The 12,703-nt window shown below is 39.3% G+C and overlaps 1 long non-coding RNA gene across 1 annotated transcript; it reads left to right on the top strand.

Moving 5' to 3' along the window:
• Positions 1–4,178: 4,178 nt before the first annotated feature.
• LOC131931199 (uncharacterized) lies at positions 4,179–9,234 on the top strand. The gene is made up of 3 exons (XR_009384255.1): positions 4,179–4,324; positions 4,762–4,831; positions 8,858–9,234. It is a non-coding gene; the product is annotated as an uncharacterized LOC131931199 (long non-coding RNA).
• The last annotated feature ends 3,469 nt before the right edge of the window (positions 9,235–12,703 follow it).

Below are 12,703 nucleotides of genomic sequence, written 5' to 3'. Positions count from 1 at the left end.
ATATGTATATATATATATATAGATATATATATATATAGATATATATATATATAGATATATATATATATATATATATATATATATATATATATATATATATGTCAAAAGCTGAAATGACTAACACTGAGGTTGTTTGAGATCCTTGACATAAACATATTAAAACACCCAACACCTGGAGGCTGATTTAGGTAAAAAAAAAGTAATTCATCTGAGATATATACCTTTAAGTTGTGCTGATGAAGAGACATGTTCACTGAACTGGGAACTACCTGTAAAAGGTGAAGATAGCTGTTGCTAAGCTTTCTTTGTTCAGCCCTAGCAAACACTGTTACATTTTTTATGCTTTCAAAATAATTAGTTTTCTCAGTATTGTTTCTAGATTTAGATCCGAACATCAATTTATTGATACAAGTAAGTTCTAAGTCTTTTTTTTTAGTTTGTAATACAGTTAATTGCTTTCATATTTTATATTATTTATGTTTTTAAAAAAAAATCTATAATAAATGTATGAATTTTTACCCAAAGACTTTGTTGTTTTTTTATACTTGACTTTTGTTTTTAATACCTCTCAAACCCCCACCACCTTTATTACTCTCTGTGACCCCCCCCCCCTACTTTTAGTGTTATCAGTTGTTAATTCCTGTATGGATACACTATGATACTGGTTCCATAAATACATGGTCCTGATATTTAGTGGCTGCATACAGGTCGTTTGGAACTTTTGGTGTAGGTGTAGCGACCCATTCTGGAGCGAACTATGTAATTTGCTGCCCCCTCTCTGGTATTTATACACCCCATTTGGAATGAATTGGGGGGGGGCGCTTTAATTACAATGTCACAACATTGATACAGAAAAAGTTAAATCAGCCAAGGAAGCATACTTTGACTGTATAATTGATATAATGCAGTAATGCCGAAACTTAGTGTATAATTGATATAATGCAGTAATGCCGAAACTTAGTGTATAATTGATATAATGGATATAATGCAGTAATGCCGCTCAGGATGAACTTTTCATTTTTTTTTAAAACCCTGTTCTATTTAGATTACACCTACCACTTATGAGCAAACGAAATTTATGGGGGGGGGGGGGGGGGGGGGACAAAAACTATTCTGGCTAACGTTATTGAAGATAAAACGCGATGCAAAACACATCTCAATGTCCATAGATAAAACTATGAGGTGATATAGTAAAACTATTCGTTGTTGGAATTTTTTTTTTTTTAACAATTTCTGCTAATAATCTTTAAAAAATCGTATTACCATTTTAGATTAATTGACTTTTAAAAAATGTTGTAGGCCTAATCAAGAATTTACCCAATTTGAACGGACAAGTTCAAAGTCGTGATCCTAGTCCACCTCTTGAGTTCATCGTGGAAATAAATCTTAGTTACAAAGTACGTGCTACACCGCAGCGAGGTGACGCTAGTGTCCTAAACTAGGACGGTGAGGAGTCGAGGCGGTGTCGTACTTTATTAGAGTACTTGACAATTTTCCATTGGGATTGGCAATTTATCAGGGGCGGTGACTCCAGCAAAAATAATGTAGATCTGTACAATTTAAAGATCCTTATAAAAAAAATGAAAATTTAAAAAATATATTTCTTCTTCTTATTCCATTCAGCTATGCGAGGAGCATGTATTCTATGAAATAAATCTAGTTTCATTGTTCGAAGTTAAATTCAAACAGTTTGATAAATTTGTTGCCTTCCCCGTCTCGGTAAAGAGTATTAGAAAATTATTAGGTGGAGGAGAAGGCGATTAGTTAGGACAAACGCCAGCATCACCATCATGCAGTAAAACAGCAACATAATAAAGGACAGGCGGAAAACGGGCAGGCTAGAGAACTTGTGACGACATGAGCTTGAAGCAGGCAATACCAGTGTTTCTTTTTGACATTTTTCTCTGAGGTAGGGGCGGAAGGGGGGGGGGCACTGGTAAAAGTAAATACTTTCCTTATAAATTCTATTACGTTTGGGGGACGGTGGACTTACTTCGGAAGAGGTGCTTGCCAGAGACAGGGATGTTGATATAATAATTATACTATAATATTAATAACGAGCCGACCCGCAGCGTATCATACGCCGCTATTTAGTTGTTTTATTTTCTACTTTTCAGTAATTCATAATTGTAAATTCGACAGTACCAATGCTGCCACTGAAAATATTTGCTTTAAAACACTAACCCCCCCCCCCCCTTTCCCCTAACCCCGACCCTACCCCCCCCCCCCCCCCCCCCCCCGTGAAAGCAGCCTCCTCTTAGTTATTTCTTAGTTACCTCCTGTAGGTTTAAAATCGAACTAAATTATCTGCCCCTAATAGAAACCCGGCTGTACGGCTCTACGATTTGTAAACATTTAGCTTTGTAAAAATTTAGAGTGAACACCGCTCACCAGACAATGTTGGGGTGGGGTGCGGTGGGGGGTGGTAGTGATAGCGATAGAGAGAAAGAGAGGGGACTGCAAGGAGGCGCTTGCAGCTTGTTTTCTAACTGATCCCAGAAGTGAATTATATATATAGATTCTTCACTCACATTAAGTCCCCAAAGGGACATAACCACACTTCAGTAGTATATGGTTTTAACAAACTGTCAAATTCCCCTTTTAAAAAATTGCTTCATCTTTTGCTGTGCGTGCTATTTAGAGGGTAAGCATGAAGTAGCCTATGTTTTATTGGTGACTCAAAGAAAGCAACCCAACCTAAATTACGCCACTTGTAACCTAGATCATATCATTGTGCTCCATAAATTTACGATACATCTTTTTTCGATCGAACTGTTGTCAAAAATGTCACCCAAAAAGTTTGTAAAGGACAAGGACAGTCAAATTAAGCCGTCTAGACCATCAGCTGTCAGTCGAGGTTGCTATAAATACGAAAGTTGCGTTTTGTGAGGTCGGAGTGCTCGTTCTTGGTAGATCGATTGTTGCTGACATTGGTCGTGGCGTTAAGATGGCTAACGTTTTAGTTTTGCTGTTGTTGGTGGTGAGTACTTAATGTTGTTGTGTTTGTGCACACATTGGTGCTAACGTTTTAGTTTTGCTGTTGTTGGTGTTAGTGAGTAGTTAATGTTGTTGTTCTGATGCTTATGATTGTCCTGACTTTAAGATGCCTAACGTTTTAGTTATGCTACTGTGAGTATGTTATGTTCTGGTTCTAATGTTTTGAAAAGGAAAGTCAACACACCAAACTCCAATCAAGATAGGTCTTAACGATGATAAAGGCACGCTTTAACATTGATCACAATGCCAGGCTTTCAGTGAGCCAAAACTAAATAGGAAGAAGAAAAAAAAAAGATTAGCCTTGCGGGGCTGTAATTCTACATGTAAACTAGAGTTGGGCTTTTCTTTTAAGTTATCACATGAAAATATTGAGTGTCCTTACTCAGGATTTCACTGTTGAAGCTAGGTACCTACCAGAGCTGAGTTGCCTCGCTAAAAATCGAGCTAGATATTTTCTGGGTTGGCAATCAATGCTTTGTGTCCATATTTTAAATTTAAGTCTTAATTTGTCAGGTACATAATATAGCCGAGTAGGCTCATCTAATGATTAACTTGCAGTTGCTGTAGAGAGCAGCGGAATCTTGAAATAGTAGTTAAGAACAAGCAGATAGACATTCACTGAAACTTGATGATTTGGTTGAAGTGGTAGAGTATTCCATCAAAGTGAGTGAGGATTGAGATCGAAACCCCGAAATTGTAGTTTAAAACAAGTAGATAGACATTCACTGAAACTTTATGATTTGGTTGAAGTGGTAGAGTATTCCATCAAAGTGAGTGAGGATTGAGATCGAAACCCCGAAATTGTAGTTTAAAACAAGTAGATAGACATTCACTGAAACTTTATGATTTGGTTGAAGTGGTAGAGTATTCCATCAAAGTGAGTGAGGATTGAGATCGAAACCCCGAAATTGTAGTTTAAAACAAGTAGATAGACATTCACTGAAACTTTATGATTTGGTTGAATTGGTAGAGTATTCCATCACAGTGAGTGAGGATTGAGATAGAAACCCCGAAATTGTAGTTTAGAACAAGTAGATAGACATTCACTGAAACTTGATGATTTGGTTGAAGTGGTAGAGCATTCCATCACAGTGAGTGAGGATTGAGATCGAAACCCCGTTGGATCTGTATAACGTCATTAGCCTTGACCTTGACCTGAGTTTCTACCTATCCCAGGTGTCTCTGCTGGCACCGACCAGCGCCCAGCCGTCCGGGGATCTGTGCCAGAACGTTCGATGCCTGCCCGGGGACGTGTGCCGAGTGATCCAGGCCTGCAACAGCCCCGTGTGTCCTCCCCGCCCCCTCTGTGTGCCCTGTGTCCCGAGGGGTGAGTCCGGCTGACGTTTCTTTAGCTTTAATCGTGGTGAGGGGCTTAATATTACTATCCCAATTGTTAATTCACAAAGGTAAACAGTTAAATAAACATAATTAAAATTTTATTGTGATATCTCACTTGAATTTATTTTCAAACTAGTGACTGTGATGTGAGTCACAACATTTTTGTAAAAATAAATCTTCTTTATATGATTTAAAGTTACCTCCCCTGTCTTGAAAAATCTCTTATACCACACTTTGCATAGGACTTAGCGTCTTCTCTTTAAAAATTATTTTATTATAATTTTGTTTGATGGCTATGGAGATATAGATCTATAAGTAAAGACGATTATACTAAAAATTAATACTTTCATTTTCTACAATATAGTGTATTAATATATAATAATAATAAAAATGATAACATGACCGCTGTGTATTTATTGTGTGTAGGCATTGATCACGTGTGCAACAGAAACAACTACATCTACACAGTTCTCGTTGGCCAACAGACCCAACCACGGTGAGATGATGCTAGAACTTAAGTTAACATGGGCAGGTTCATAGGGGTAAGGTTAGATAATTGTAGTGCTTAAGTTAACATGGGCGGGTTCAGAGGGGTAAGGTGAGATAATTGTAGCGCTTAAGTTAACATGGGTGGGTTCATGGGGGTAAGGTGAGATAATTGTAGCGCTTAAGTTAACATGGGCGGGTTCATAGGGGTAAGGTGAGATAATTGTAGCACTTAAGTTAACATGGGCGGGTTCAGAGGGGTAAGGTGAGATAATTGTAGCACTTAAGTTAACATGGGCGGGTTCATAGGGGTAAGGTGAGATAATTGTAGCACTTAAGTTAACATGGGCGGGTTCAGAGGGGTAAGGTGAGATAATTGTAGCGCTTAAGTTAACATGGGCGAGATTTATAGGGGTAAGGTGAGATAATTGTATCGCTTAAGTTAACATGGGCGAGATTTATAGGGGTAAGGTGAGATAATTGTAGCGCTTAAGTTAACATGGGCGGGTTCATAGGGGTAAGGTGAGATAATTGTAGCGCTTAAGTTAACATGGGCGGGTTCAGAGGGGTAAGGTGAGATAATTGTAGCGCTCAAGTTAACATGGGCGGGTTCAGAGGGGTAAGGTGAGATAATTGTAGCACTTAAGTTAACATGGGCGGGTTCAGAGGGGTAAGGTGAGATAATTGTAGCGCTTAAGTTAACATGGGCGAGATTTATAGGGGTAAGGTGAGATAATTGTAGCGCTTAAGTTAACATGGGCGAGATTTATAGGGGTAAGGTGAGATAATTGTAGCACTTAAGTTAACATGGGCGGGTTCAGAGGGGTAAGGTGAGATAATTGTAGCGCTTAAGTTAACATGGGCGGGTTCAGAGGGGTAAGGTGAGATAATTGTAGCGCTTAAGTTAACATGGGCGGGTTCATGGGGGTAAGGTGAGATAATTGTAGCGCTCAAGTTAACATGGGCGGGTTCAGAGGGGTAAGGTGAGATAATTGTATCGCTTAAGTTAACATGGGCGGGTTCATGGGGGTAAGGTGAGATAATTGTAGCGCTCAAGTTAACATGGGCGGGTTCATAGGGGTAAGTTTAGATAATTGTAGCGCTTAAATTATATTGGGTGGGTTCATAGGGGTTAGGTGAGATAATTGTAGCGCTCAAGTTAACATGGGCGGGTTCAGAGGGGTAAGGTGAGATAATTGTAGCACTTAAGTTAACATGGGCGGGTTCAGAGGGGTAAGTTTAGATAATTGTAGCGCTTAAATTATATTGGGTGGGTTCATAGGGGTTAGGTGAGATAATTGTAGCGCTCAAGTTAACATGGGCGGGTTCAGAGGGGTAAGGTGAGATAATTGTAGCACTTAAGTTAACATGGGCGGGTTCAGAGGGGTAAGTTTAGATAATTGTAGCGCTTAAATTATATTGGGTGGGTTCATAGGGGTAAGGTGAGATAATTGTAGCGCTTAAGTTAACATGGGCGGGTTCAGAGGGGTAAGGTGAGATAATTGTAGCACTTAAGTTAACATGGGCGGGTTCATAGGGGTAAGGTGAGATAATTGTAGCGCTTAAGTTAACATGGGCGAGATTTATAGGGGTAAGGTGAGATAATTGTAGCGCTTAAGTTAACATGGGCGAGATTTATAGGGGTAAGGTGAGATAATTGTAGCGCTTAAGTTAACATGGGCGAGATTTATAGGGGTAAGGTGAGATAATTGTAGCGCTTAAGTTAACATGGGCGAGATTTATAGGGGTAAGGTGAGATAATTGTAGCGCTTAAGTTAACATGGGCGAGATTTATAGGGGTAAGGTGAGATAATTGTATCGCTTAAGTTAACATGGGCGAGATTTATAGGGGTAAGGTGAGATAATTGTAGCGCTTAAGTTAACATGGGCGAGATTTATAGGGGTAAGGTGAGATAATTGTAGCGCTTAAGTTAACATGGGCGAGATTTATAGGGGTAAGGTGAGATAATTGTAGCGCTTAAGTTAACATGGGCGAGATTTATAGGGGTAAGGTGAGATAATTGTAGCGCTTAAGTTAACATGGGCGAGATTTATAGGGGTAAGGTGAGATAATTGTAGCGCTTAAGTTAACATGGGCGGGTTCATAGGGGTAAGGTGAGATAATTGTAGCGCTTAAGTTAACATGGGCGAGATTTATAGGGGTAAGGTGAGATAATTGTAGCGCTTAAGTTAACATGGGCGGGTTCATAGGGGTAAGGTGAGATAATTGTAGCGCTTAAGTTAACATGGGCGAGATTTATAGGGGTAAGGTGAGATAATTGTAGCGCTTAAGTTAACATGGGCGGGTTCAGAGGGGTAAGGTGAGATAATTGTAGCACTTAAGTTAACATGGGCGAGATTTATAGGGGTAAGGTGAGATAATTGTAGCGCTTAAGTTAACATGGGCGAGATTTATAGGGGTAAGGTGAGATAATTGTAGCGCTTAAGTTAACATGGGCGAGATTTATAGGGGTAAGGTGAGATAATTGTAGCGCTTAAGTTAACATGGGCGAGATTTATAGGGGTAAGGTGAGATAATTGTATCGCTTAAGTTAACATGGGCGAGATTTATAGGGGTAAGGTGAGATAATTGTATCGCTTAAGTTAACATGGGCGAGATTTATAGGGGTAAGGTGAGATAATTGTAGCACTTAAGTTAACATGGGCGGGTTCAGAGGGGTAAGGTGAGATAATTGTAGCGCTTAAGTTAACATGGGCGAGATTTATAGGGGTAAGGTGAGATAATTGTAGCGCTTAAGTTAACATGGGCGGGTTCATAGGGGTAAGGTGAGATAATTGTATCGCTTAAGTTAACATGGGCGGGTTCAGAGGGGTAAGGTGAGATAATTGTAGCGCTTAAGTTAACATGGGCGGGTTCAGAGGGGTTAGGTGAGATAATTGTAGCACTTAAGTTAACATGGGCGGGTTCAGAGGGGTAAGGTGAGATAATTGTAGCACTTAAGTTAACATGGGCTGGTTCATAGGGGTAAGGTTAGATAATTGTAGCGCTTAAGTTAACATGGGCGAGATTTATAGGGGTAAGGTGAGATAATTGTAGCGCTTAAGTTAACATGGGCGGGTTCATAGGGGTAAGGTGAGATAATGCTAGAACTTAAGTTAACATGGGCGGGTTGAGAGGGGTAGTTACTTCAGCAGCCGCCCATGTAAACTGCCCCTTGTTAATTCTGTACAGATGTTTACAATTGTAGTAGCTTGGTTAGTACGTCGATGGGATTTAAATATTGGCTGGATTCTGGCTAAATAGACATTGTACAGCCAATTAGAAGATTTGTGTTGTAGAATTCTAAACTGCTTCACGGTGCGTCTGGCACTCTCAGAACGGGATTAATTTAAATTAAGTTTTTGGAACCAATGCGGAATCACTTACGCCGCAACTATTTACATATTTAAAAGAAATCTGCCGCTTACTAGGGCATAAGCTACCAAAAATAACACGCCCTATTTAGAACGAAATCCGTATTTCCAAAAAAATATATTGGTTTTGTTCTTTTCATTCATTTACAACACACTTTAAACCATGTCTTTACTGGTATTTCAAAACGTACATATGCCTACCTTCGGCATTGTAATAATATTCAAAGTTTACATTACAATTTCATTAACAATGTCTGTCTACAACCACCTCTTCATCAGTTTTTCTTCCAGACTTTTTTCTCGGGGGGGGGGGGGGGGGGGGAGGGGGCACTTGAAATTTTCGGGGGGGGGGGGGGGGGGTGCGGACACTGTTAAAAGTATATATTTTCTATATAAATTCCATTTCATTCGGGGAGGCGGGCGGTAGACTTTTTTGCCCCCCCCCCCCCTTCCCCCGAAGAGATGTCTGGAAGAAACTTTGCTCTTCATGTTTACAACAAACTTTGTTTAAAAAAGTCCCAGAAAATACAGAATTTTATTATCTATCAATTTCTACCTTCAGCGCTGCATTATAATACTATGTGTTTACATTACTATTTGATTAACAATGTCTTCTCCCAACCCCTCTTTATGCTCACAACAAATGTGTTCTCTTCCCCAGAGCTTTGCTAGAACGTAAATGCGTCCCCTACCACCCCAACAGCTGCCCGTACGGTTCTGCCTGTGTTCCTGACGGTGCCGGATCCGGCAACTGCTGCTACAGACGACCTCCCCCGGGGTTACCAGCCATCAACCGCGACCCCGTCTGCCCAGTGCTGGGCAAGCCTGGCTTCTGTCCCCTTGTCCCACCCTACATCCCCCCTCACTGCCCGCCCGCAGTCAACTACTGCCGTAACGATTACGACTGCCCGGGGATCCTCAAATGTTGCAGGACAGAGTGTGGAGGGTACGACTGCAACATCTACCAGTAAACTACACGTTGTACTACACACAAGGCCGTGATAGACTCCAAGGTGCAAGGATAGTTTTATTTTAATCCAGTTTTAGCAAATTGGCGCACTAAGAAATAAAATACAGAGACGAAATCAAATATAGGCCTACTTATTTTGGTTCACTTAACAACAATATATATTTTTAAAAATAAAAATGCATATTCTAATGGAATTTTTAAAATTAAAATTAAAGTACTAATTTACATGTTTCAATTTAGATAAAATACTCATTGATTTTAATATAATTCAAGTGTAGCCAACAGGCTAGGTATTGAATTATTATTCTAAAATCCAGAAAGGGGTCATCCATAAATGACATCAAGCTTTTTTTTTGACGATTTTTACCCCCCCCCCCCTCCCCTCCGTCACACGTCGTCACAAAAAAAGCCAGACACCTCCCCTTAAAATGACGTCACACCTCAGCCTACAACTCCCCTCAAAATTGATGTTGAATTTTTCTTAAAACATCGATATTTTTCCAAAATCTTGTCATAACTCTGTCATCATAGAGTATTTTAATTAATTCCTATTACAATTTATTTAAACAGTTTTCTAAAACGCGAAATAACGGCTAAAACCCGTTTTCTAATATTGCTTTTTTTAAAATGCAAAAATTGACGTCACACTATCTGAACCCCCTCCTCCCCCTCCCCCTCAAGACACACCGTCACAAAATTACAGACTCCCCCTTCTCTCTACGAGTGTGACGTCATTTATGGACGACCCCCAAAAATAATCTGGCAACTGATAGCTCATCAACAAAAACTTCATGTGTACATGCCTATGATGATAAATACATGTGCTGTGTGCTAAATATTTGTGTCCGTTATTTTCCTTACACTAAACTTTAAGTGTTGTTTTTTTTTAAACTTTAACAATATTTTAATTGTACATCATTTGAAAATAAATGTAAGTTTAATTACGTTTGTGTTAGTGTGTGAACATGTTACATGTGACAGTTTCGTTAACAATAGATCTAAAATCAACACTACACACTGTGCTCAGTAAATATTTTAGAAAGAAAATCGATGTCTTACAAAAACAAAATCAGCAATTTTGAAAGGGGGGGGGGATGGGTTGTAGGCTGGGGTGATTCATTTAGGGGTGGGGTGGGGGTCACACCTATGGGGAGGGTGGTATTTTCGTGACAATTTTTTATGATAGGGGGGGGGGGAGAAGAGGAGGGCCCAGACAATGTGATGACACGTTTGCATTTTAAAAAAAGTACGGTTAGAAAGTGAATTTTAACCGGCATTTTGCGTTATAGAAAAACTATTGTTAGTAAATTGTAATAGAAATGGATCGATATACTTTATGTTGACCAAGCTCAGTCAGTATTTTTAAGAAAGAAATCGATGTTTAAAAATTTTTAAAAGGGGAGGGGGGATTGTAGGCTGAGGTGTGACGTCACTTTGGGGGGGGGGGGGGGCTGGCTTTTTGTGACAATGTGTGACGGAGGGGTGAAGGGGTAAAAAGCGCAAAAAAAAAGCCGTGACGTCATTTAAGGATGACATCAAAGCACCTTCAAAAAAAAATCTGCAAAACTAAACATTTTTTTTGTTTTAAATTTTAATACAGTTCTGTGTGACTTTTACATTTCTGATGACGCGGCTGATTTACGATACGTATGTGTGAGGCATATAACATTTAACAAAGTAAGATAAGCCGGGGGGATAAGCCTTAGTGTGAACTAGTGCGCCCGGGACACGGACCGTTTCGCTGACCCTATTAATACGCCACCCGTCACTTTTGCGTCTTTTAGCGCAAGTAAAACTAAAACCCCGTCAATGACAGTAGTTAAAACAACGCGGCATCTGTAAATTGTGCTGGTGGTGTCATTTTTTTTTTAAGAAACTGCGACGTTTAAATCTCAAGGACGTTCCGTCCAAGATTTGTTACAGAAAAATTAGAATATTTTAGGTCAGAGAAGTGTACAATGATAAATGCTTGAGAGTTCATTTTTTTTAAAAAGATGTTGAAGGTAACGGCGTGGGATGGGGAGGAGAAGGTTTTTGTATTAAAAGAATGGACGGGCAGGTGTGGGGATTTTATATGTACTTATACGTAGCATTCATCAATAAAATTATTTAATTAATGCAATTTCCGGATCTTTACAACTTGTTTTTCATCGTCCAGAGTGGTGTGATATTTTGAATAGAATATAGAAGTAATAGATCTAACACTTTTTCTGAATCATTATTATTGTGCTTAGACTATATTTTGATTTGAGTACCGGTGCATAAACTATATCATGAATTAAGTAATAAACCATTTATTTTCTTTATTGTTTCTTAAAATAAATTAAGTATACAGAATATATTTGTTCCATTATCAAGGACAAACCAAATTTCTTATGCATAAAAAATATATTTCCTGCATCATCAAGGACGAACTATATTTTAATATGCATTAAAAAATGTCTTCCGCTACAGAATTAGGCTTATAGTCTTGTCATCATGTCGTTGTCGAGACGAGTAATTGCCCCTATTAATTGTCTTGGAGTACTTCTCGGTCCTTATAAAAAGTTGCACCGCTTTCCTGTTGGTACTGTAAGTAGCACGGCGGGACTCTGGCGCAACTAGTCACAAGTGTTTCACAGACAGCTGCTGGTGCTTCACATCGAGTTACAGACAGCCATTGGTGACTAACAGCTAGCTACAGACAGCTTCACTCCTAGCTAAAGCTTTATTCGCCGCTGTATAGATCATATCTGCAATGGGTCTAGCTGGTCACGTCATTTTGGTTGCCATCGTCGTAAGTTAAGAATTCTGGTACACAAGTAAAGTAGGACGAAAACGACATATATATATATATATATATATACATATATATATATATATATATATATATATATATATATATATATATATATATATATATATATATATATATATATATATATATATAATATACTCAATCATTTGTGTTTTGACTACAATTAGTTGACTCATATATTTACATTTTGCCATGATTTAATAATAATGTACTAAGTAAAGGTTCATCTCTAGACATAACGATATATTGGATTGATGAAGTAGAGTTTATACGTTTCTTTACCACGGCTTATGAAGGGATGATGTGCTCATCACTATGTCCAGCCGCCTTTGCTTTCCTTAACATGAGTTAGGTACCCATCAGAGCTGGGTAGACTCAGGGGACGTTCCACTGACTTGCACCCCGAATTCAAACTCAACACTTTCGGGGTAGCAGTCTAGCGCTATACCGCCCCCAAAATAATAATGTCAAAGCATATTGATATATTTTTAACGATGTCTCTCTTCTTATCATGTTAGGTTGTCATGGCAACGATGACCCGTCCCGTGGACAGTCTGTGTACAACACACACCTGCCCCCACGGCCTGGTATGTAGGATTCTGCACGTGTGTGCCGGACACCTGTGTCCACCACACGCCGCCTGTGTGCCGTGTGCTCCCCACGGTGAGTTCTACTCAGTCCTATTATTCAATGTGTGTTGGTTTGTTTATTAAAATTTTGGCGACTGTCCACCGTGTGCG

This window comes from Physella acuta, unplaced genomic scaffold, assembly GCF_028476545.2.
Source record: "Physella acuta isolate Inbredline_101_S28 unplaced genomic scaffold, ASM2847654v3 ptg001912l, whole genome shotgun sequence".
NCBI lineage: Eukaryota > Metazoa > Mollusca > Gastropoda > Physidae > Physella > Physella acuta.
Note: the sequence above shows the minus strand (reverse complement) of the source record. Positions and strands in the feature narration are given on the sequence as shown.